The 24,551-nt window shown below is 36.7% G+C and overlaps 1 protein-coding gene across 3 annotated transcripts in view; it reads right to left on the bottom strand.

Moving 5' to 3' along the window:
- Positions 1 to 23,627, bottom strand: part of obsl1a (obscurin like cytoskeletal adaptor 1a) — a 144,244-nt gene extending 120,617 nt beyond the window's left edge. For 2 of the 3 annotated variants that reach the window (XM_028807562.2, XM_051931188.1), the window contains exon 1: positions 23,138 to 23,627. The gene's annotated coding sequence lies outside the window, so the exon portion shown is untranslated. The remainder of the gene's footprint in view (positions 1 to 23,137) is intronic. The other variant, XM_051931189.1, reaches the window with a different exon arrangement.
- Between the last annotated feature and the right edge of the window lie 924 nt (positions 23,628 to 24,551).

The raw sequence follows: 24,551 nt of genomic DNA, 5'->3' as shown, positions 1-24,551 counted from the left end.
AGAAAGACAGTTGCTTAGCCGCTAATGCATAAACGATGCGAGCACGTCGGCAACACGAAACCTCCTAGGAGAGAGATGCCCACAGTATTTCCATTCAATTACCTGACATCTCTACATTTCAATTTTTTTCTGACTATTTCAATAGTTTCTAGTACCCCGGGCTTTTTACAGCACAGGCTTACACAGCTAGTATTATAAAAATGACAAAAACACTTTCCTGTTCATCTTTATCATAAACAAAAAATTGTAATGTAAACAATTCACATCTACAGAGGGTATGTTGAAGTACAGTAATATGTCAATAAAAAAGTTTTTCTCAAGTTTCAGGGGTGCAGGGAGCTACTGATCATTCAAGCAGAGTACGACGCAAAGCAAGAGATCAGCCTTTAAAGACGAACGCCCATTGTATGTACCTTTATAAACTTACATTGAGGCATTGTGGTAAAAGCAGATGATTCATTAGTCCAATCAAATTCAATTCAAAACCTATACTGACATGTAAGAAGGTTATGAAGATGAATAAATTGCAGAAGATGTGAAAATACAGCAAGGTATGCCACCCTCAAAGTCATTTGTACAAGGACAACAAAAGGAAAACAAACATCATGGACTTCCAGTGCTATGGCCTGCAGAATGTATCTGTGAACTTTCAATAAATGTTTCTACAAAGGCTGACATTGCACTTGATGTTTATTAGAAATGTGCACGAGAAGCAAAACTTCTTTTTGACAATCCCTCTTCACATACCTGAAACAATGGCCAGATGCGGGATAAGGCATTTGTCAGGACTGTAATAAGTCAAAGTGTATCCACAAATTAGAGCCACAGTTGTCTAGGAGGTAAATAGTTGATGAAGACCAGTAGCCATTTATGAAAAAAGGACCACTGTCGTTGCCTGCTCATATGAAATTTTGATTTCATTAAAACCCATGCACATTTTCATCCCAAAATCTCCAAATATAGAAAGTAGTGTGCACAGCAGAAAAAACAAGACCTTGGTATATTACCTTAACCTTCATACCCACCATCATTGCACAATAAAACCATAAGTGATGGAACATCCTGTAGGGAATCCAAAGTACTGCTTCTGATTGAAAGGTTGGCTTGAACATGCTTCATATGGAAGTGAAACCTGACGGATATGGGAAAAGCTACTACTATATGGCTGCTTGTAATGTATTCTCTTAGCTTATATTATGCCAAGAGCCTTTATGCCATCTGATGTTAATGTTTTTGGAGGTCCACCTGCCCATTCAGTTTTTACCAATCACCCAGGATGACAGAAGCTGATATGATGCCTTCATACCAAAGTAATGCTGCCTCAGCACCAGAAGTCATTGCTGGGCTATGTGTGAAGTGAGCCTGATGGAGGATTAAAACTGACTCAAGACAGGAAGTGACTCAGTCAAGAGAAGAGCTTGGGGCAGTGATGCAAGAATATGGCCAGTGTTGAGAGAAAGAAAGAATGACAATCATTAAGTGAAAAGAAGAGTGCTTGTTTGTGTGTGGTGGATGAACAAAACTATGGCCGGGGTACTGGGTAAGGCAATAAGGTGATCACCTCAGCTGGAACTTTCATGTAACTCATTTTCTTAACATTACAAAATAACAATGCAAAAAGTTAAGTTTGAACTGTAAGAACTCCATAAACACCCAAAGCCTCATTTATATACTACCTTTAAAACTTGTGTGAAATTAATTATGAGAAATAAAATTTTGTATAACGTAGTCCGAAGGGATTTTTTTTGTTTTTCAATTTTGATAACAAAGGTGCGTTTTTTTAATGTTTGGCCTATGTGGTGTTATTCTCAATGGTGATGGCTACAATGAGGAGCTCCTCCTGTAACATTATTCTGCTGCAGTTTACTTTCATATTCATATTTTCACACCATACATTTTTAGTTTTAGTAAACTCGATGTATTTTGTAATTTGGCATTTTTCAGTGCTAGTCGATTTGTTCTGGTTAGGGTTACCATATTTTATGAGCCAAAAAAAAGAGAACTCAAAAATAAAAAAAATGACTACTTCTTTTTCGACTGTGCATTCAAATCAAGTGCACTAGAACCACTGCCACAGGTTATACACTCCGCTTCCCAGACATATCGACCAGCACACAAACAAATAGTTTCAATTCTGTATTGCAGGTTCTTGGCTTGCGTTTTTAGTTGGATTTTATTTTTTACTTCATGTACAGTACTACAACATAATGTTGATGCACGAGGACCATGACAGAATAAGTCTTCTGGTGATGCAGGTTCACAAAACATTTTGAAAGGTAGCTAAAATGTGTCAGAGTGCTTCAAGTCACAAATTATGTAAGTAGGCTTTGTAGTGTTGGTTATTATCATCACTGTGCGGGTTCATCTCATGCTTATTGAGAATTACACTGTAAAACAGATCAAAAACTGAAAAAAAGTAAACCTGGTAGGGAACGATGGTCCACAGCTTGAAAAACTCGAACCAACTTCCAGTTTTGATAGGCGCCTAAAAAGATGGCATTTCTGGGGAAACCCAAACATGTGGCCATCCTAGTTCTGTTTAAAACAAATACTTGTAGATAACCTATATACATTTTCTTACAAGGATTCCTTCTCTCATTTTGGATCTAGTGAGAAGTCAAGCAAAATGGCACCTTTTATCAGTTAACGAAACAATACTCTGGGCATGGTCCATCCACCTCTGCAACCTTAACATTTTTTTCCTTTCCTTGATTATTTTCAGTCCGTTCAGTAACAGTCCAAGCATTATTATGGATCTCTTTAAATTCTGCAGAATTGCCCTTCTAACTACACTGACCTTTTGACTAAGTGCTGCCTTATCTCTGCCGTATTTTCTTTTCTTATGCTGAACTGCCATCACTTAATTAACAGAGTCAACAGTCTACTCCAACATCGGTGAACAGGAGACATACAGAGGAATAATATAATAATAATATAATAATTCTGCTGATGTCACTGAAGCGCTGATCATGGTCACATGATACTTCTCCAAAACAAAACAAAAAATAAACTTTGCCAAAGTTAAAAAAATTATAAACTCACACAAAAAATAAAATTATTAACAATTATTATCACACAGAGGATCTTCTATACCTTCTGTTCACATCACTTCAGTGGTTGATGATTCCATTCAGTGTTGGTACTCTACCCTATCTTACATCACAGATCTTGTTGTCACAGACAAAATATAACTTCAAGTTAAGAAGAACTTAACACCAAGGCCAACTGATCAACTTGTAAAAAAAGAAATTTAGTCTTCACTGGCAGTAGCGTCCTTGGTGTTATAACAAGCTAAAGATGATGAATTGTTTTCAAGAAGAAAAAACATTATTATGTGCAACAGAAACATGTCAACACCAAAAAAATCAGCATAAATAGAAAATGTATGTGTAGTGTCCACTGCTGCACTGATGCAGATTTAGTACACATCCTTCATGTGATATGTTTTGAAACAGTCACTAACGTACAGCCTGGCATCACAATCTGGGCAGAATAAGTGTGTTTCTTGGCACAATTTCCTGATAATATTTTTTTTGTGTTGCTTATGCATGAGAGGGTAGAATGTCAGTGCCTGATCCTCAGATGCACTCATTGTGTTATTGTAGGCTACCACACCACAAGGCTTAGTGACTTCCATATTTCTGCTGACATGAATATTGACAATTGCTGCATTGTGAACAGTGCTTAAGGAGCGCACAACCTCCTTGTCCTTCTACTTGATCACAATGAATTTACCTTTTTGCCATGTTGAAGTTTCACACGACCAAATTCACCAGGCTTATCATAGTCATACAGTGTTGTATGCATCAGTTTCACTATATGCGTCAACATTTGATGACCAATTCACATTGTCATCAAAATTGCTTGGTTTAGCTAATGATTCCATTTCAGTTTGTTCAAAAATTGACTTTACATTTTTTGTTTACATTATTCATTTTAGTTGTAGGCTCCGCCCAACTCATGATTATTGATCAGTTACCATAGATTGGCAAAACGCACAGAAATATTCATGATTTTTTGCAACATTTTTGTTATTTTATCTACTAGATGGCAGCAGAATACTGTCCAGAGTCCTGTAAGGGTCTGACACTTTACATCGGATCATAACAGCTTAACCTAAGAGGCACTCACACTTAACCGTATTTACATAGAATTCCACACCCAACATTAACGCTAAAGTGTTTAAGCAGGAAGCAACTGCTAGTGATGGGCATTTCGATTCACTTTATAAATTTGATTCTTTCGATCTACCTGTTTAAGTGAATCAATTCTTTTGATTCATCTTCAGTCCAGTGTATAATGCAGGACACCTGGGTGGATGGGGATTGCATCAAAAAAATATATAATTTAATAACTTACACATTATTTTAATAAGTTGTTTATTATTGTATATATAATTAACTAGTTGTATCCCGTGGCTCCGCCAACATAGTAGTGTAACAGGACAAACTTTAAAAATCAATAAAAAAAATTATAATTCTGGCCAAGTGGAAGGTAGCTACACTCCAACGTCAAATGTTGCCACTGTATCTGATTGTGTTCAGCTCTGATGGGAGAGCGTCCCCTGCGTGGCCGTGATATCTCTGTCAATCAGCAGCTACCCCCTTAAACACACGTAGCTGTGATCTCTCTCTCAAAAGCGTCAAACGTTACTCCTTAACAATCTCTAGATAATAATGTCTGCTGAACAAAAAAGTATTCGCGAGCTAAGTGAAGGCAATGTCCAATCCAACACGTGGTGAGAGTTAGACTGTCTCCAATGGAGGCTGGCACGTGAGTGAGGAGGGCCCCCGCCTGGCTCTCCAATCCTGAGGTCCTACTTCCCCCTCCCCTCGGCCCGCAGCCTGTCCCTCAGATTTGCACGAATAAATCGCTCCTGCTAGCAAATTGTGATACTTAGTGTGATGACAGTAGTCGCAAAATCAACTAGAATGTTCAAGGAAATTATAGAAAAAAACATGATCTAAATCCGTTGAGTAGCTTTCTAGTGAAAAGCAGACAGACACACAGACAGATAAACTGATGTTGGATTTTATATATGTATATAGATTATATATTTATATATATTTAACCAGGCGAACGGTTAATCCATAGGGAGTAATACATATTAAATTATATTAAACAAAATGCATAAGAATTGATTATAATCAGTTCAATAAAATTAAAAAATAGAAAAAATAGAAAAACATAATAAGTGGATTGACTGAATTCTACATGTAAAAGATGATTTCCGCATGTAATCAGTTGTCCGTTACAGCACAAATACATTTACTCATGAAGAGTAAAGCCATCCTTGTCCCTGTATTCCCTAAAATCACACCTACACTAGATGCACATTGACTATAGATAGACAAGCTTACTACTTTAATTAGTTCTTGCATGCTTCTTACAACCAGCATAACTCAAAAAGCTAAGCCTTTTCCCCTTCAACTCTAAACTCTGTCAAATTATTCCATCATCTCAAAAGTTATCAAATGGAGCTTAAATTATTGCATGGGCATTATCATTTCAGGTGATCCTAGAAAGTGAAACTGTGAGTCCTAAACCCAGTTTAAACTTTAATTAAACTTATTTAATGTAATTACATTTACAAATTGCACAATTTAAAAAAAACAGATGGGGAACAAGTTGCCTACTACTTGTCCACTGAAAATTCATAGATTGCCAGCTACCTTGAACATATGCTGGTATGAGTGATCTATTTCCGGTCGCTGCTCTGTAGCAGACCTCTCAGTGCATCTCTCCGTGTTTTGTACCTGTTTTTTTTTCTTAAATCGTGTAAAATTGTTTTCTTTTTATTTTCTTTTTCTTTTTACTAGTTTGCAAGTAGTTACTTCTATAAAATGCTTAACAACATTTGCGAAGGTTTCTTATTTTTGATCATTATCGCCTTTGGAATCCAACGGGACACTAATGCACTACCTGCGCAGGAAATCCCAGGTGTGTGGCCAGCGCTGTTCATTTACAGCCGGGATGCGTTGCTATCTATGAGACCAGCTACCAGTTACTCCCCGTGTATTACTAATATACCGGATGAATTAAAATCTTTGAAACCCAGAAAGTGAGGAAAAAGAGGTGGACTACGAGTACGTCTGAGACGGAGAAGTTTTAAAACACCTTTGCCAACCATCATCATGAGCAACGCACAGTCCTTGCGAAATAAACTGGACGAGCTGAGAGCATCTGCGCGATACCTCCACGAGTACCGTGAAAGCTGTCTGATGTGCTTTACGGAGACCTGGTTTAAGAATACAGACTCGGATACAGCAGTCGAAGTAGATGGATTTGTTTGTGTACGGCAAGACAGAAATCCAGCTTCTGGTAAGCAGACGGGTGGTGGGGTCTGCCTTTACATTAACAAAAGGTGGTGCAGGAATATCACTGAAAAAGAGCACATCTGCACGCCAAATATTGAATTACTCACCGTCGGACTTCGTCCATACTATCTACCAATTCTTGAAACTGCTCATAAACTAGAAACCAAATCACCTGGTTCTTTCAAACTTGTGATGGGTGATTTTAATTTATGCAGTCTGGAGTCAGTATTATCAAATTACCATCAATATGTGAATATTAACACTAGAGGGGACAAAACTCTGGACAAGTGCTATGGAAATGTCCCTAATGCCTACATATCGCATCACAGAGCAGCCCTGGGTGCGTCTGACCACGTAGTTGTTCATCTTCTCCCGAAGTACAAACAGAAACTGAAACAAGAAAAACCAGCCATACGAACAACACAAAACTGGTACAAGGAAAGTGTAGAGGAACTGCAGGAATGCTTCTCCAGTACAAATTGGGATATGCTGACATCCTCACAGTCACTGAATGAGGCCGCCTATACTGTCAGCGAAAATATTCAATTCTGTGAGTCTATGATCATTAAGAAAAAATCTGTCAAGGTGTACCCAAACAGTAAGCCATGTATCACTAAAGAGGTTAAAGCATTACTATTGCAAAAGCAACATGCACATCAAGAAAATAAGTTAGAAGATAAGCGAATTTTACAGCAAAGGATTAATAGGTTAATTAAACAAAATAAAAAGATGTATGGGGAAAAAATCAAGAGGTGGTTCAATGATAACAATCCAAAGCAGGTCTGGAAGGGACTAAAACAATTATAGGACTGGGCCCTAAAAAGAATGTGGATTTTCCAGCTGACAAAGACCACAGGCTTTTAGCAGATGAACTGAATAATTTTTATGCCAGATTTGAAACAAGTGATTTCAGCACCCAAAATAGAAATAAAGGAAATGCTTTATAAAAACACCAGGTATTCTGCTGTGATTGGGTTCAGTTTAACTGAAGTGGAAAAAGGCTTGCGGAAGGCCAAAACAAATAGTGCAGTGGGACCAGACGGCATATCAGGTCGGCTCTTAAAGTCTTGCTCTAAGCAGCTCTCCCCAGTTTTTCATTTGCTTTTTAACTGGTCTCTGACCTGTGGTATTGTACCAAATCTGTGGAAACAATCAATCATTACCCCTGCATCTAAGGTTTCTAGGCCAAGCTGTTTAAATGACTATAGACCAGTGGCACTTACATCTATTCCAATGAAATGCTTTGAACACTTGGTGAAAAACATTTTAATGACAGAGACAAAGTCTTTTCAAGACAACAATCAATTTGCTTATTGTGCAAACAGAAGTGTGGAAGATGCTCTGCTTGTTATCTTACATCAAATCTATACCTTTCTTGATCAGCCTGGTTCATATGTCAGAGCACTATTTTTGGATTTTTCTTCAGCGTTCAATACTATACAGCCTCATATACTGATTGGGAAATTAAACAGTATGAATGTAAACCCATTTATCACACTATGGATTCAGAACTTTCTTTTAAATCGTTCACAGACCGTTAAAGTTCAGGACACTTTTTCAATAGCCATTCATTCAAACACAGGAAGTCCACAGGGGTGTGTCTTATCACCATTACTGTTTACTCTGTACACAAGTGACCTGAGACAGAACAATGACCACTGCTCCATTATTAAGTATGCGGATGACACCATGATCATAGGATGCATATCTGGGGAGGATGAAAGCCACTATCTAAATCAAGTGGACTGTATGGTAAACTGGTGCAATAAAAACTCTCTCACTCTGAATGTAAAAAAGACCAAAGAAATTATATTTGAAGACAGAAATCTGTATGTTCACCTATTGTAATTCTGGGAGAGGAGGTAGAAATAGTGAATGAATATAAATACTTAGGAACTTACCTAGATAACAATCTTAAATGGAATACAAATACAAAAAAATTATTTTCTAAATGCAACCAGCGCTTATTTCTCCTCCATAAACTCAAACTATTTAAAGTAGACAAGGACCTCATGTTGTCCTTCTATCGCAGTATGATCCAGTCTGTGATCACTTTCAGTTTCATTGCCTGGTTTAATAGTCTGACAAACCAAAACTCAAAAAAGCTCCAGCAGATTACGAAGTATGCAGCTAAAGTTATTGGGTCTGATGTAGGTGATTTGACTAGTGTGTGTCAGAGGGCAATGCTAAAGAAACTGGAAATCATCTCAACTGATGACAGACATCCATTACATGTAGAACTAAACTTCAGTAAATCAGGATGGATAGTTGCTTTGAAAACCCACACAAATCGCTCCAGAAACTCCTTTCTTCCTAGTGCCATACGACTTTTCAATAAGAAATATCGGAGATAATGTTTAAGGTTTTGATATATATCCTGTAACCTTTTTTTTTTTTTTTTTTGGTGTAAATATGTTTTATCTAACTGCCTTACCTTAACATTTCTTATTTCTATTTGTCTGTTTTATTTCATTCTGTCTGTTACCTGTTATTAGATGCAACTGAGAAGGCAAATTTCATGTTTTCTTGGGTAAACATGACTAAATAAAGAAACCTAAATCTAAACCTAAACCTAAACCTAGGAAATAACGTTCAGTGGCCATATGTTAAAACCTGTGGGACCAAGTAGTGGAGAAGGATGTGTTTGGAGAAAATGCTATTGGATCAGAACATTTGGGGACCCTGTATCCAATACTAGAACTGAAAAAAAATGCATTGACAGACTCATGGTGATTGTTGTCATTAGTACTACACCCTCAGGGAGAGGAAACATTGCTTGTACCACTATAATGGGATGTCTACAGAAATCTTCAGCATGTCACAGAGAAACAAGAGACCAAATTATATGAGAAATGGATACATGAAACAGTCAAGTGGTCAAAACAAACCCTGGCAGGACTGTTTAATACAACATGTTTCCATGCTGTAAAAATAAAATGTGGGAAATACTTTCACTTTGTTGTGAATTGTATTTGTCTTTAATTTAATATGGAAATATTTTCATATTATATCACTATTTTTTGCATCCAACAGAGGTTTTGAATAGTGTAGAATTCATTTTTGTCATTGGTTGGGGTACCTGACAGATATTTTTCAATTGTTTAAAATTATTTTCTATCATTTTAACAGCATGCATATTTTTCATAGGTGCTGCCATTAGTTGTATTGTCACCTCAGTAATGACCTGACTGCACTCGCGTGTGACCTCACCTTACATCACTTCGCTAGCTGAGATTGCAGATTGTTATGCAGGCGTGTTAGAGGAACACCTTCCAGGCTCATTAAAGGTATGTGATACAAATCCGGGGTGAAAGGGGGCACTGTATCTAGCCTTGTTGTCTTTTTTCTCCTCTACAGTAGCAAGAGGACGCCCCTTAAGGGCAACTAACCCCACCCCTTCATGTCAAAGCATGGTTCTTCACATGACAAACTCACTCTTAAGAGACCTTTACTTTAAAAAGCCAGGAACGCTACTTATATTGGATTTCTTTTGTGCTCTCGGGTACTTGTTTTTTTTTCTCTTTTTTGAGTATTTATGTTATAATTAAAAGGGTCAACCTGGCTAGCACCTCAACAATTCAGGGACTCAACAAGGAACACAGAGACTCATCCTGTTTTCCTTCCAACCATCCACAAAATACATTAAAGACTGTTTGTGTTTTATTTGCTTTTCTGATTTTGTGGCTTGGAATTTTGGTTTAGATTTGGTTTTGATGACAGTCTTATTGGTTCTCCTGGTTTAGATTTTGCTTTCCCATTAACTAAGTCTTATTTTGTGGTCCATTACTCCTTTTCTTGTGACTTTTACCTGTGTGAGCATGACACAATTTACACTCTTATTAAAACTGAAACTTTGAGATACGATAGTTATATCAGATAAGGAAGAAAGAAGTTTCCAGCCTGGCACCTTGTGCTATTGGGGATAGGCCTCAATGTCCCCACCACCCTAGTCTGGATAAGTGACTTAATTTATGAATGGTAGCAATACTGCTTATGGCAGTAAAGAGTGGTGACATGTTGCATGTTGATGAGTACATGCAAGTAGGAATTTCATTTTACACGTACAATTGATAATATTGATCTTATGGTTCCACAAAACTTGTTCAAGGCCTAAATTGACTAAAAGTCCCAAATTAACATCATAGGCATATATTACTAAACATGTCCCAAAGAAAACACATATTTATGTTTATATTAAATATCTATATTTAACAAAATGAACCTAACACAAAAGGCCAAAATTAACAAAATAAGAAAACAACATTAAGAAGGCAAAAATAAATACACAAAAGGGCAAAAACACTCAGCGACAAAACAAACACACAAGGTAGAAACTCCAACAAACAGTCCAGAAAAGTAAACTGAAATGAAAAACTGGAGCAAAAGAGGAAAAAAACACACGGAGAAACTAAGTGCCTTTAAAAAGGGTTGCTAGAGGCTCACTTCCTATGACAAAATGCATTAATATTAACAGACAAGAAAATCTTTACCAAACCAAACCATACAGAAGATCAATCTAATTTAAAACCAATTAAACATAAAAGAAAATAAATTAACAAAAACAAAATGATTAACAGAAACAATGAAATTATTTACAAAAAAAAAATAATATAAAATAAAATAAAGGATAGGCTGGAATAAACTTTTAAAGGTGGAGACAGTCGAGGAGCAGTGGAACAGGTTTAAAAATGTTTTACATGTAATGCAGGGCAGATACATACCTAAATTTGGAATTAATAGGGAATGAAAAAAAAACTCTGCAGTGGATTAATAAAGAGTTAAAAAGAAGCTGCAAAGGAAAAAACAGTATAAGACATAAAAGACTAATAACTCCAAAATTAATTTGTAGGGCTTATGAGAACATGAGGGTAACCATTAGAAAAGAATATCATTGAGGCTAAAAGCCAGTTGGAGAGGAATATAGCAGATAAGGCAAACGACAACCATTAGAGATCCTTTCAGTATTTTAGTAGTAACAGAACAGTCAAGGAGGAGGTGAAGTGCATCAGAAAGAGTAAAGGGGAATTAAAAGATACAGACAGTGAAATAGTTTACACTCTAAACTTACATTTTTCTGAGGTGTTCACAAGTGAGCAAGTGGATAATCTCCCAGTGGTAAACAGGACTACTAAGGAGGTAGTGAGTGATTTAGAAATTGTAGAGGGAGAAGTACTGCTCAGATTAAATAGGCTGAAATCAAACAAATCACCAGGAGCCTCATGTATAAACAGTGCATACGCACAGAAATGTTGTGTACTCCCGTTTCCACGCTCAAATCGCGATGTATAAAACCTAAACTTGGTGTAAGGCCACACACATTTTCACACTAGCTCAAACCATGGCGTACACAAGTTCTCCGCTCGGTTTTGCAAACTGGCGACACCCAGCATCAAAGCAGTGCTTTTGTTCCAGTGTGGTTTCCCTTTCTTTTTTAGATCCACATCCCTGACGCGGCTTTATCATATACAGTAAAATGAAATGAATCGCATATTGTTTATTAGTTTAACCATCTGATTGTAATTAACCTGTAACAATATAATGGTCCACGAAATGGCCAAACTATTCCAAATACCATAGCTGCTTTAGCGTTGTTACTCTCACTGAACCTTCTTCTTCTTCTTCTTTCAGCTGCTCCCATTTGGGGATGCCACAGTGGATCATCTTTAATATCCCGTTATATAATAAAGGTGACTGGGCAGATCCAAGCAACTGTAGGCCAGTAAGTTTAACATGTATCACAGGAAAATTAATGGAAGGAATTATTAAGAATAAGATTGAGCAGCAAATGGCAAGTACAGGAATTTTTTCTGAATAGTCAGCATGGGTTTAGAAGTGGGAGGTCGTGTTTTACTAACATGCTGGAATTCTGTGAGGAAGGAACAAGAGGATATGATCAAAGTGGAGCATATGATATTATTTATCTTGACTTTCAGAAAGCATTTGATAAGGTACTACATGAGAAGTTGGGCATTCAGCGGGAGTTCAGGGTGATGTTTGTAGATAGGTGTAGAATTGGCTCAGATACAGGAAGCGGAGGGTGATGGTGTGAGGAACTTTATCAGAAATGGCTGATGTTAAGAGTGGTGTTCCACAGGGGTCAGTGCGAGGGCCGCTGCTATTTTTAATACATAAAAATGATTTGGATAGGAATATAAGTAACAAGCTGATTAAGTTTACAGATGATACCAAGATAGGTGGATTGGCAGATAATTTGGAATCCGTTAAATCATTAAAGAAGGACTTGGACAGCAAACAGACTTGGGCAGATTTGTGGCAGATGAAATTTAATGTCAGTAAGTGTAAAGTATTACACAAGGGAAGTGGAAATGTTAGGTTTGATTATACAATGGGAGGTCTGAAAATCGAGAGTACACCTTATGAGAAGGATTTAGGAGTCATAGTGGACTCTATGCTATCAACTTCCTGCGATTGTTCAGAAGCCATTAAGAAGGCAAATAGAATGTTAGGTTATATAGCACGATGTGTGGAGTACAAGTCCAAGAAGGTTATGCTCAAGTTATACATTAGGGAAATAGTACAGTGGATCAAAAGTTAAAAGTTATTTTAAAATGAGTTCATCAAGAACAAGGGGACACAGTTGGAAATTTGTTAAGGGTAAATTTCGCACAAACATTAGGAAGTTTTTCTTTACACAGAGAACCATAGACACTTGGAATAAGCCACTAAGTAGTGTGGTAGACAGTAAGGAATTTTAAAACTAGACTTGACAGGAATTTTAAAACTAGATTTGACATTTTTTTAGAAGAATTAGGTGGAAAGGACTGTTCTTGTCTAGATTGTTGTAATGTTCTAATGTTCTAATAAACACATTATAAGGAGCAAAACTGAAAACAGGGACAGAGCCTGGCAAAGCCATGTCACATCGTTCACTTTACCTAAGTAAAGTAGAGGTTCGCCCTTGTAATTCTCGGGTTTATGATTTGCAGATCTGCCTATGCATGAGTTTGTAATCAATAATTACATGGAGGTTATTTTGTGAGTGTTGTAACCTATTGTGGAAAACCGCAGATGACTCTGTAGCTGCGTTACTTAAATGGACTACAAATCCCAGCAATTCCGGGAGTACAGTACTGTGTCATTGGGCAGCCTTGGAGGTTGTCGCAAGGGCTGCTGGGTGAAGAATGAGGGTGCTAGATTTAAAAGTAAACTATAACACTTCACCACACAATTGGATTACAAATACGCCCATTAAATTTTAGTTTTCTCTGAATTTATGTTTGTGTCGTGTGTCCACTTGTTCGTGTGATTTTATTTGGGTTGGAAAATGTCTTCATCTGGAAAGTAATCCAAACTTCTATAAATCTTCATATACATTGGCATCACAGCAAGACAAAACTTTTCATAATTTCCAAGAGGCTCTTCACAGGGGATTTCATTTCATAACTACACCATTATCATCTGCACCTGTGAAACTGGACTGTGTCATGTTTATTGTTTTGTGCTTGGTATTTTGTTGGATTTCTTTTGTATCTGTTATAGTAATTGTTTAAGTCATTTACTACCATAAATGTATACACAAATTTATTATCATTTACATTTTATGGAAAGTTACAGTTCACTAAAGAATTTGTGATCTATGCACTTTTTCTGGAGGACGACACGCTTGTTGGTCTCGGCAGCCATTCTCACACGAGTGATTTGGATGATCATTGCGCAATCTCAATCTTGCATTTCTTGCAACCTTTTTGCGTCTTATTTAGTGCAATAAACTTGGAATATACATTAATCATTGGCCCAACATGTATTTGTGTAACCCCATCTTAACCCCCACCAAACGCAAAGGATTATATTACTTATACGGCTATACTTTGTTGAAGTCATCCTCAGAGATTTTAGAAGCACATCTGAAGCTTGTTAAAGAAATCAAGAAAACTTGATACAAATTCTTTTTTTGCTGCTCTTGAAGATATAAAAATGCTTTCAATTAACATTCTTAGGTTGCAAAAGTATGCAATAACATTCTCCAGGATCAGCCTTGATGTTGTATTTAACTAACCTGAATTTTAAGTTACACATCTTGCCTGTATTTCTCACTCCTACTGCGTCCCAAATTTAAAGTTCAGACTGGGCACAGTGATCACATTACAGTTCAGCCAGCCTGATTGCTTTGACTAACCTGTCACATGTAGAATTACCTACAAAACTCCTTGGAATACCTGCTGTATAAATTCCAGACATGTCGTATTTGAATAAGACAAATGGTGTGTTCTGTCGAACAGTTTGATATAGTAAGTGATATGGATGAATTCAGGTCTTCTTAAGGGGCTTTTCAGAACAACAACAAAAGTTGATACATAAGTTATTAGTGTGGTGCTGTGGGGGATTTTTAAATAACAGCAGTACATTCAGGCTTGGTGGGTGTGGGAGTGGGTGTGGGTGCGGGTGCATGCTGCTGGAAAGCTGTGTCACTGTGGGGTGTTCAATGGGGAATGTAGCTGATTGCTTGTTAACATCTCAGCTGTTCCTCATTGACATACTGCATGTCAGTAAAAAAAATGCCATACAGCCATAACGTATAAAGAGCCTGAACAGGACAGAGGAAAAAACAGAGATCAACAATAGAAAGAGAGAAACATTTGGGAGGAGAATTTGGTGAACAGAGGAGATTGGGAATACGAGCCAGTGCAGTGGACAGGAGGCATGGAATCTGGGAGGAGGCAATGCGTGGAGTGAGAAGAATGATGGTCCAGGGGAAGGTCTGCTGCTTCTGATCTTCCAGGGAGCAGGGGCAGCCTAATGGCTTTTAGGGTCATCCTACAGATGTCAATGGAAGGGTGGTGGGACGATGGAGCTGGGCTTTGGGCCTACTGAGGTGACTGGGACAAAAGTCGTTTAATGGATGACCATGCATGCTGGTGTCTCAGCCTCACCTAAGAGACCTGATGGGCGACTGAGGAGGAGACTGGAAATAAAGGCATTGAGGCTCAGGGAACAGAAAGGTAACCTAATTTTATCTCTTTGGTTTTTGACTTGATTCCCACAGAAGAGCACTTGTATTTGTTGGATTATTTACTGGTTATTTATTTAAAGAAGGCTGAACTGCATTGTGCTGCACTAATCATCTGGACACTGTCTGTTTGAATGGATTGTACAATGAACCATTCTTGTTTGTGTCCTCATTGCTGTAGCCCATCTCGGTTTCATGACTGTTGAAGCCCTGGTACAAGAAGATGCCAGCTGTGGATATGCAGTTATCACAATTAGATCATTTACAAACACTCCAAGGCTAAATAAAAAGTCAAAATGAAACTAAATCAAGACCAAAATTTTTGCTTCTTCAAGTACAAGACTTTCGTGAAGTTATTCTTTTAGTTATTTAAAGTTTGATGCAAGAGGTCATCTTATTTCTCATGGCTGCCATGATGTCATTGGTCACATGGTACATATAGCAACCATGCAGCATCATAACGGTTATATGAATGTATTGTTATATGCATATTTTTTGCATGTAATGTTTATTTTAACCAAGGATTCAGTTTCTGTAGTTTATTTTTATTTTGATTTGATATGAAGTTTATTTTTATTCACATGTTGTCTTCTTTATTTAGATGACGCCTTTTGGAGATGTCAGATGACAACAGTGAGGATGCCATGGATTCAAAAGTGTTTATATGTGTGTACATTATCCCTCGCTGGATACACATCAAAGAAAACACTCTCTTTAGCAGTAGTGAGTTTCTCTTTTAAATAGGCCCTAGTGTCCGGTTTGTGCTTCTTGTTACAATTTCGGTTTGCCCCTAACCTCTGATTCTCATCTTGCTTGTTGGTTACGTTTTCCAATTTTTGATCCCTGGGTTTGTTTTGGCCATATCCTGGTTTTGTTTCTTCAATCTCACAATAATTCTCAAACATGTCTTGTGTTTCTACAGTAACAACTAGGCACAAAAATTAGATAGATAGATAGATAGAAGTCTAGAAGCACAAAATGGCGGTATTTGTTATGATCCTGGAGGCAGCAGAATTTAGAACACAGAGATGGAAAAGAATTACGTCCAGAAGATGGGTAGCTAAATAGGTGGAAAGCAGACAAAATCAAGGCCAAGCAGAAGGCCAGAGTACTGGAAAGATACAAAGTATGACAAAAATAAACTAGAAACTCAAATCCAGCATGTAGTAAGGAAACAGACGGAGGTCCTAATGCTGACGTTTTATGGGAAGCACCTTAAAGCTTCGTCTAAGCTAGTAAGGATACCAATTGGCAGGGAAACATTAAAACATAATCAGGTGCAGGCAAGTAGTCAGAGATACCAGCAAAGAGCCAGAGATGTGATCAGCAAAACTCAATACTCAAAAGTCAGATATACAATAAAGGTCAAGAAACAGAGCAAATGTTCCATACAAGAACATGTTTTGATTAATAATTATCATTATGTGAAGTGAAGATTTTAGTAAGAATCCCAATATTAAGGATGCTGCATGCTGTCTTAAATAATGTGTGTGATGACATCATAGTTCTGTTCATGTGATGTCACGCAACACACCCACATCACTAGCAAAAGACTGTAACAATACGTAAGATGGCTGCACTGTAGGACCCATGCTGCAAAACAGTCACAGAATGAAATGAATGAAAATGTAATTTATGGCATAACACACTTTAATATAGGAAAATAAAATCTTTGGGGGCAGTGCACATGAAAACAAAATGGTAATAAAATAACATTATGAAAATAACAATACAATTAATACTAAAATTAATAACACATTATAAACATACAAAAAATGAATAATATGTTTCTGTCACTGACACAACTTACGTCTTGACCAGCTGGTCCTCTCTATACCCCAAAGCGTTGAAAGCTGCTTTTAGCTTTGTTTCTAGTATCATCTTTCATTTCCAGAACTGTTATTTCTGTATTAACTCTACAGTGTTACATAAAACAAAGCTTAATTGATTCAAGTGTTAGCCTCAAGGCAAGTGCTACGAAACCTATTATTGTTATATCACGTTTTTACACTATCATCAAGTGTGCTGACTTTCAAAAATTAACTAAATGAGACATATTACCTCAATTTACCAGAGAAAGCATTGGCAGTATAGTTCAGCAAACTGTGGCCCTTCTGCATTAACTGCTTGTACCTCTCAGGATTAAACTGCCAAAAAGTCTAAGATATTACCAGAATAAGTTGTTTATTCAAAAACAAATATAGGGGAAATGTGACGAGCACTGATTTCAACTGACGAATGGAGGCCTAGCTATACAGGTTTTGCTTTGGCTATCTGGCTGAAATCTGGACAGGTTAAAAAAATCTTCCTAGCAAACATTCATTCAAAAGTTACCTCCCTGAGTCCAAGCAGCCATTAAACATCACTAGCAAAACACTCCTGGAGTTAAGTGCAATTCTACAAAGGTTTGATTCAAGAGGCCACAATGAACTCTGAAATCATTACACTCATGAACCCTGACCTGCCCTTAAAAATCTTGACAGATTTCAGACACTATGGGTTCCATCTGTGTCATGAGATACTTGTTCTGCCATCTGATAGTTCAGAGAGGTTTTGTTTCCTTGCCACCAGTCCTCTTTCTCATTGTTTGTCTTCCTCTGTTTGACCTTTCCTCCCACCATCACTAATCCAGCTGCTCCCCTCCGTGTTTTTCTGCTGCCAGTCAATGTATCGTTAATATTCTCTATCTATCTATCTATCTATCTATCTATCTATCTATCTATCTATCTATCTATCTATCTATCTATCTATCTATCTATCTATCTATTGTCTGCACAGGTGATGATTGTGGTGTGTCAAATTAAAGTGGCTACAATTAAACCAAATGTAAAAGCTTTTATCAGGCCTAAAAACTCAATTTTAGAAATTAATCACATACTGTAAATGGAATTTTGTTCCAAGATTTGTCAAAAAAAGAATTGTATGACTGGTGTCTTAAAGTATCCTATTTTGTGCATTTGAAGGAGATGACTGGATGGATGGATGGACTGATTTATCATTTATTTCTGTATTGTACCAGATTACAATCACTGCTGCATTTCCTTGCTTTATTGTTGATGGATTTGGGAATTGTATTTAATGAACTCAGTTATATTTTTGGAATGTCTGTATCAAGAATTTGTAAAAGAGAATGTTTACTTTGCAATTTTTTGTTAGTCCACGCCAAGATGGCAACTTTAAAAGCAAGGAGAAATAGAGATAAAGATCTGAAAACCACTGATGCTCTATTAATGTTTAAGGTCCTCCTTCAAAGGAGATTGAAGATTGAATTTGCATATTTTAAACATATTAATCAATTAGATATTTTTAGAGAAATCTGGGCTGTAAATGAAGTTTTATGTCTCACAGAAAATGAATGTCTAATACTAAAGAATGAGTAGAAAAACTTTGTTTTTAAATGTTCTTGAATTTTGGCTGTTAATTTGACTGCAATTATGTTATAATTGTTAATAAAGGTCTATTTAAAATATCTATCTATCATATAGTGCCTTTCTTATATATCTATCTATCTATCTATCTATCTATCTATCTATCTATCTATCATATAGTGCCTTTCTTATCTATCTATCTATCTATCTATCTATCTATCTATCTATCTATCTATCTATCTATCTATCTATCTATCTATCTATCTATCTATCTATCTATCTAACTTTTTACAAACACCCACTGTAAAAAAGAATTGGCAACCTACAATGGAGGATTCTTCATGGGGCTCTCGCCACCAACTCCTTATCGATTATTTCACCGGAAACATCAGACTGTTGTCCGTTTTGTCAACAGCGAGAAACTGTCTTTCACCTTTTTGTTAACTGCGCAAAAGGCTCGAACCACTTTTTACATTTCTCAAGACTCTTTTTGATAGAATAGGACTGTCATTGTCACCTGTTTGCTTTATTTTTGGTGTTAAGTATACTCTGAGACAGAGAAACAAGTGTGTGCTGGGCAATTATCTTCTGGGCCAAGCAAAACTCTCAATCCTCAAAACCAGGAGGAACAAAGAGAAAACCTCAAAGACCACCAATGTGCTCCTGATGTTTAAAGTACTGGTGAAGTGCCGATTGAAGCTGGAATTCACTTACCACCACCTCATTGGAGACATGCAGACCTTCTGTGATTTATGGGGGCTTAGGGGTGTTTTGTGTTCTGTTGAGAGGGACAAGTTGGTGACTGGGTGGTGACTTCTCCAAATGTCCTTCACAATATTTAAATACTGGATGGTTGAAAGCATAGAACAGGAGACGTCCTGAGGAACACAGTACTGTGTGTATAATGGAGAGTGATGTACAGAGTAGGAGACTAGTACAGGGGGAGTAAACTGATTATGAAATGTGTACTTATTAGGGACAATTATTTATATTTATGTGTGAATTAGGAGGCATATACAGGGAGTAGTGATATAATGTACAAATGATGAATTACTTATGTATTATGGAAATTCTGTAATATTATGTGTGGAGTAGAAGGAGTGTACGGGGCAATAGTAGTGGAGTAATACAGCATGTTTATTAACTGCATATTACTGCTGTGTTCATGTTTTTGTTATTGAGCTAAATAAAGTTTATTTTTAAAAAAAAATTATCTATCTATCTATCTATCTATCTATCTATCTATCTATCTATCTATCTATCTATCTATCTATCTATCTATTATATAATGCCTTTCCTATCTATCTATCTATCTATCTATCTATCTATCTATTATATAGTGCCTTTCCTATCTATCTATCTATCTATCTATCTATCATATAGTGCCTTTCTTATCTATCTATCTATCTATCTATCTATCTATCTATCTATCTATCTATCTATCTATCTATCTATCTATCATATAGTGCCTTTTGTATCTATCTATCTATCTATCTATCTATCTATCTATCTATCTATCTATCTATCAAACATATAGTGCCTTTCTATCTATCTATCTATCTATCTATCTATCTATCTATCTATCTATCTATCTATCTATCTATCTATCTATCTATCTATCATGTAGTGCCTTTCCTATCTATCTATCTATCTATCTATCTATCTATCTATCTATCTATCTATCTATCTATCTATCTATCTATCATATAGTGTCCTTCGTATCTATCTATCTATCTATCTATCTATCTATCTATCTATCTATCTATCTATCTATCTATCTATCTATCATATAGTGCCTTTCTTATCTATCTATCTATCTATCTATCTATCTATCTATCTATTATATAGTGCCTTTCCTATCTATCTATCTATCTATCTATCTATCTATCTATCTATCTATCTATCTATCTATCTATCTATCTATCATATAGTGCCTTTCTTATCTATCTATCTATCTATCTATCTATCTATCTATCTATCTATCTATCTATCTATCTATCATATAGTGCCTTTCTTATCTATCTATCTATCTATCTATCTATCTATCTATCTATCTATCTATCTATCATATAGTGCCTTTCTTATCTATCTATCTATCTATCTATCTATCTATCTATCTATCTATCTATCTATCTATCTATCATATAGTGCCTTTCTTATCTATCTATCTATCTATCTATCTATCTATCTATCTATCTATCTATCTATCTATCTATCTATCTATCTATCATATAGTGTCCTTCGTATCTATCTATCTATCTATCTATCTATCTATCTATCTATCTATCTATCTATCTATCTATCATATAGTGCCTTTCTTATCTATCTATCTATCTATCTATCTATCTATCTATCTATCTATCTATCTATCTATCTATCTATCTATCTATCATATAGTGCCTTTCTTATCTATCTATCTATCTATCTATCTATCTATCTATCTATCTATCTATCTATCTATCTATCTATCTATCTATCTATCTATCATATAGTGCCTTTCTTATCTATCTATCTATCTATCTATCTATCTATCTATCTATCTATCTATCTATCTATCATATAGTGCCTTTCTTATCTATCTATCTATCTATCTATCTATCTATCTATCTATCTATCTATCTATCTATCATATAGTGCCTTTCTTATCTATCTATCTATCTATCTATCTATCTATCTATCTATCTATCTATCTATCTATCTATCTATCTATCATATAGTGCCTTTCTTATCTATCTATCTATCTATCTATCTATCTATCTATCTATCTATCTATCTATCTATCTATCTATCTATCTATCTATCATATAGTGTCCTTCGTATCTATCTATCTATCTATCTATCTATCTATCTATCTATCTATCTATCTATCTATCTATCTATCTATCTATCTATCTATACTCACTCAGTATACTAACAGGAGTCCTTAAATATCTTCTAGATGACCCCCTATCAAGTTGCAGCAATCAGCAAATCTATCACACCAGTAAACATTACACGGTTTTTCCACATTATCCAGTATCATAACTGGAGCTCAAATATTATTTTCTTCAGTTAAGCAATAAGTAAGTGGTACTTTGAATGTTGTGAAAATTTCATTTCACACTAAAAACTGTGCATACAACTGGATAGAAATTTATGTTTGAATTCTATGTCTGGTGAAAAAAATAAACACAAAAACATTTTGACTTTACTAAAACACCCTTTTATTGCAGATTTCTTTAGTAGCATTTCATTGGAAAATGTTTTGATGAGATACAGTATTACAACTAAGCATAAATATATTGAAATAGAAACAATGCATTTCTTAACTTTTCAATCTGTTGAAGGCATCCCAAGCCTACTTCCTTAAAGCTATGGTTTTGAGGCCAAGAAAATTAGTATCCAACAATTGCTAGGTTAAAATTTCCGGAGATATATTTTTTACATCAAATTCTAGACAAAGAATAAAAGGTGCAACCCAAATGATTTAAAGCTACAGAGCTGTCAGCATTACTGTACAGTGTCATCTTGCCAAAAATAAATGAACAAATATTTAAGTAAATAAATATGTACGAGGTGATGTCATCATAATCTTTGAACAGCCTCATCTGACCTTCCATTTTCACTGCCTAACTCCCCCATCATGGGAACATCTATCTTAAATATATATAGGCATTTTTTTTATTAGACTCCCTTAAGCATAGCATGAATAAAATGTGCTGTAATATGTATGTAATTTATAGGAGATGTATTAGACAAAGTGAACATTTATTCCTGCCCCCCAGCCTAGGGTCCCTGACACATTTTGACAGTAAGGCACAACGTACCCTGCTCTAATTTTAGCTATTCCCACGTATTCTACCTCACCTTCACTGCCAAGAGTGGTCCATCCAGACCACAATATGTGACAAAACTACTATGTTGTCATGTGCCCTGAGGGGTGAATACTGTGTCAGAACCCTCCGATATTACTGTCAGCCTCTCATATGCCATTAACAAAGTGATTCTGTAAGGCTTTACTACTGGAAAACAAAAAACTCATTTGCTCTGCTCCTTGCGAAGTCTGCTTCTTGTGAAATCCTCACTCCCCCGCTAAGGCTGCTCTTTTGCATGGTGGCACCTGTTCAGAGAAACAAGGCTGTGACAGCTGGAGATTTCTCTCCTCAGACTAGCTACCTGCCACCGTCTGAGTCACATGTATTCCCCTGGTCTTCCGCTTTAAGAAATTTTAAGTGCACTTTTTTTTCCAGCTTACAGCTGTCACTACCCTAAAGAAGGTCTTTCCCTTGTCTGCAGTCTGGAAGCTCATCTTTGTTGTTTGTGCATCTCAGGTCTGTATTGACTTGGTTACTGACAGTACTTGAGAAGCAAAAGTTTGGTAAGAGCATTACTTTCACCTCCGGTAGTACATATTGTGCATTAAGGAAATTTTTTATGAAATGTATAAATGATATGAGATATTCAGTAAGGACTAGGATAGGGAAAGCCATAAAAGAGGAACTTACTTTAATGTACGAGCTCAACTCCTCCTCTCAACAGCTTATTTAACCATTAGCCAGGATCTTGACGGTCCTTGAAGTTGCCTGCGTGGTTAGAGAGGTGGGTGCCCTCTGTCAAGTGGTCCTAAGAACCGTTTTATCTCAGCTGGAAGGAGACCTCTTCACCACTTTCCTTTTTTCTTGCCTTCCTGCTTTATGATGTTCTTCGTTCTTAAATATCTGACCCGATTGCACTCATTCCATTCTGCCTTTTATTTCTTTATGCACTTTCTGATCAGAAGCCTCACAAAAAGTTCTCCTTTTGTGTGTCTTATTTCATCCTTTGTGCCTGCATACCTTTCCAGATCCCATCAACACTAGTGCTGCACACTCTTTCATTCTTCTCCCGGCCTAAACTGTGGTGTACACACTTCTCAGACCCCTCACAGTCTCCAGTGTGTCTCAGTTCTGGCCCTAGGGCACCATGGGTGTCATTGTTCATGAAAGACCGTTAAATGCTTTCACAGCTGCTGCTGTCCTCTAAAAATACCTGCAAGCCCGATGACAGCAGCAAAGATAAGTCAGAGTCTTCCATTCACTCACTACCAATGTCTAAAAATACCGGAGATAGCAGTTGTGCAATGGGGAGGGAAGGGCAGAAACGCTGTTACTCAGCTTACTTGAGAGCCTGCAAAAACGTATTAATTGAAATGGCTCCTCCACGGCTTACTCAATAAAGATGCTATACATTGCAGGCTGTGCTCTGGAGCTTGGGTCCAGACGGATGGCAACAGTTTGTACTGACAGGGCCCTGGGGAGGAATTTGAAGGATCTCATTACAGCAGTTTACCACCGATTTACATACTGCTGTCCTGTGACGTACTGCTGCTGGTCCATGATGCATCCACTGCTGTCCGAAAGATGTTAAGCTGGAAAAAAATGGAACACACTGCTAGAACTTCAAAATGAAAGTATATAATGCACATTGATGACTGTTTTAGTATGTTTGTCTCTGAGTGAGGAGGACTTGACGTCCAACAGAAAGTAAAAATTGCATTCTAAAAGCTGTTTAATACAGTTTAGGGTTAGATATGCATGGAATCCAACCTGGCAGGATCAGGCAACCAACCCTAGATAGTTGTTGAAGAGCCTGCTCATGCACATATCCATGCAAATTGGTGTTTTATTATATCTACACTACATGCACTATCTCTAATTTGTATGGTAAAATAAGATGGTGTACTTCTTCATTTCAATTAACTGTTTGGCTGAAGGATGATACAGAACTGAAGGGGCCTCTAGACGAGTGTTCTTCAACCAGTGTGCCGCAGCAAAGTGGTGCACTGTGAGAGCTACACAGGTGCGGCATAGTATTAATAGTGTAACACACCTGGGTCTGAACCTGAGAGGGACAACCTCCTCGGGTGGTCGAGACCTGGCA

This window comes from Erpetoichthys calabaricus, chromosome 8 (assembly GCF_900747795.2).
Source record: "Erpetoichthys calabaricus chromosome 8, fErpCal1.3, whole genome shotgun sequence".
Lineage (NCBI taxonomy): Eukaryota > Metazoa > Chordata > Cladistia > Polypteriformes > Polypteridae > Erpetoichthys > Erpetoichthys calabaricus.
The sequence above is the reverse complement of the archived record's forward strand: the minus strand, read 5'-3'. Positions and strand labels throughout refer to the sequence as shown.